The sequence below is a fragment of the Limulus polyphemus genome, unplaced genomic scaffold, assembly GCF_000517525.1.
Source record: "Limulus polyphemus unplaced genomic scaffold, Limulus_polyphemus-2.1.2 Scaffold4741, whole genome shotgun sequence".
NCBI classification, from domain to species: Eukaryota; Metazoa; Arthropoda; class Merostomata; order Xiphosura; family Limulidae; genus Limulus; species Limulus polyphemus.
This window is the reverse complement of record NW_013670351.1, coordinates 3850-6697: the sequence shown is the minus strand read 5'-3', so window position 1 is coordinate 6697 and position 2848 is coordinate 3850. Positions and strand designations below refer to the sequence as shown.

General features: G+C 33.8%; 1 protein-coding gene across 1 annotated transcript in view; it reads right to left on the bottom strand.

Moving 5' to 3' along the window:
- The window catches only part of LOC106471624 (sarcosine dehydrogenase, mitochondrial-like), a 65839-nt gene extending 63592 nt beyond the window's left edge, over positions 1–2247 (bottom strand). The window contains exon 1 of the mRNA XM_013932236.2: positions 2119–2247. The gene's annotated coding sequence lies outside the window, so the exon portion shown is untranslated. The remainder of the gene's footprint in view (positions 1–2118) is intronic.
- Positions 2248–2848: the final 601 nt, after the last annotated feature.

Here is a 2848-nt window from a genome sequence, read left to right as displayed (position 1 = left end):
CGCAACAATATTAAATTAACTAACACGCGACACTCATATGATATAATAACCATTTTGACATAACGCTTGAAAACAAATTGTACCAGTACTACACTACTAAATATGCCAAAAAGTGTCACAAAATCTACAGGAAATTAATTATGGGAATGTGTACAAAACTGGTTACAAATTGGAAACACAAAACACCATTTCAAGAACACAATTAGAGAAAGAGTTAGCCATAACCTACAATGTAGTTAGAACCATTGCAGCTCTTTTGTGTTATAATACAGCATACTTTTGTAATTTTGCTGGCAGGTTGTTGAAAGATTAGCATTCTTATATTATTAGTAAGCAGTATAAAACACGTAATTAATGGACACAAAATTACAAAAACATGCTATTGTATAATATCAGGTGACTGTAATGGTTCCAACTGCTTCTGTATTGCCTTATAAATTATACCACAACTCCCTTTTTACTTGTATAATTTGTCTTCAAATGTCGCCATTTTGTTTGTCATAAAACAATTATGGTGTTATGTGTTTCCAAGATACAACTAACTTCGTACATGTCATTTTAAGTAGATTTTGTGAATTTCTTTTCCACACGTTCAGTAGAGGCACACACGGCCCGTGCCCTGATTCTATTTGACAGTGCCTCCGCCGTTGGTGTCTTTAAAAATCAAAATATTAAATTACGATCAATATCACACTGAAACGCCGAAACTTCCTGCTCTTAAGGGCCCAAGTACCTAGCCACGCCTCTGATGTTTAGTATTGCTGTGCTGGTTTGTTTTTCGAATTTCGCACAAAACTACGCAAGGACTACTGCGCTAGTCGTCACTAATATAGAAGTGACAGACTACAGGGAAGGAAGGTAGACCACATCTGACCACCACTTTATAACTTCCCTAGGGCTATAAGGGCGAGCATGTTCAGTGACGGGATTCGAAACCTGCAACTTTTAAGTTGCGAGTCGAACGTTCTAACCACAAAACATTTCAGAATTCAACGATACTAAGTTTGAACTACCATAAAAGCCGATTTGTTCAATGCTAGAACGTTTTGTTGACTTTGTGAGCATTTCATTAGGATTAGAATTCACACAAGATAAATGTAGTAAAATAAAACAAAACCAGAATAAAAAATATAGCCTTAGAGTAGAAACAAATTTATTTTATCAACTGCTCATAGTCAGGTTTAATATCAAGTCTGAGGATGAGTAGTTGCTTTTTTGTTGAATTTGGGTAAGTGGTGTAGTATGTTTGTGAGGGTGGTGCTAATAAACCAAGTGACGTGCCACATTAGTTGCACGTAGGCTATATAGAGGTATATCAGTGCTCTTCAGAGCCATTCAGTGTAGAGTGGCACGGCACGCAGATTCTGTACTATGAAAACTTACTTGTATCATTGTGCTGTATTTGTTATATTTTCGATGTGAATATCGTGCCAGCTTAATATTGAATATCTGTCCAACTTCACACTGGTTGTGTTTTATTGAATTTATTTTAATGATTTCTTTCTTTCGTGAGAATGTTGAAGGAAATTGTCTTTGTATAAATCCGAATAAGGAGCATGGGGTCAGCCATACTAGTAAAACTAGTTCAAAGATGAATTATTTATTTATGTGTTAAATGATGTTATTCTTCATATATATTTGGAGATTGTATACATACTGACTTAATTTTTGTATTTTTTTCAGCCTGTAATAAAATGAGCTGGTGATGCAGCCTCCTTCGTCACTTTGAGTCAAAACAATTTTTGTATTAACGACAATAAAACATACCTCTTATTTTTTCTTAAACTTGAAAAACGCAGCATATTTAATGATGCTGATGTAACTGTAAACAGTTTATGTCCACTTTCAAAGATATCACAACTGTATAACTGGATCCTGAACGAACACTACTTGTAGATATACATATAAACACGTGCACTTGTAACTTGAGATAAGTAACAAGCCCTTATGAGTATATTGCAAAACTGGGAAACAACTTATGTATATGTCAATAAATATGCAGTAATTAATAAACATAAGCTCATAGTATATTTTATATAAAAAATACACATCCAGTAATTATTTATCTTGTATTTTCATTTGGACATATGGAGTTAATGGTACCAAACCACAACTTACCTATTAATATGGCTCCTTAAACTAGCCCTCAAGTTTCAGATTACTGGATTACTAGTAACACTGTGAAGCTTCTCTTAACATAGTTTCAACTGGTGTACCGCGAGAACAAGATTTCCAAGGACATCTCTGGGAAACGCGATATGTTTTGAAATCGACCACTACATTCGGGTTATCTGGTACCACGTGCTGTAGTTAAACACTTACTAGTGCTTTTTTTTTCTTTTAAAGAAATCTACAGTCAACGATTGCATTTTTGTTCAGTGCTATACACGTGTTTATACGCATTGTTTCGAGTAATTACAAATTATAAATCTCAAGTAATACTAAAACAACATAAAATGACATAAAAGAGTCAAATAAATTTGTTAAAGGTAGTATTAATTTTGCGATATCGTGATAAGACTAGCTCAGTTTGTTATCTACACGTTCTGCTCTTCACATGACTTATTTAAGTTATATCTGTATATAAATAATAAGTGTGGATCCTGTCTTTCAGACCATAATAATGCTTATGTAAGTATTTGTAACAACTGTTAGAAAACCTTTCAGTAAATCATTTCTATAATGTAGGTGTGTATTGCGCACGTGTATATATTTTTATACACACACATAGTATATACATGTTTGTGGGAGAGTGTATATATACTATTCTCACGACCGGTTCCAACCGGTTTGGTTTTGTATACGTAGACGACTACACTTTCCAGTAGTATAGATTATAAAATACAGC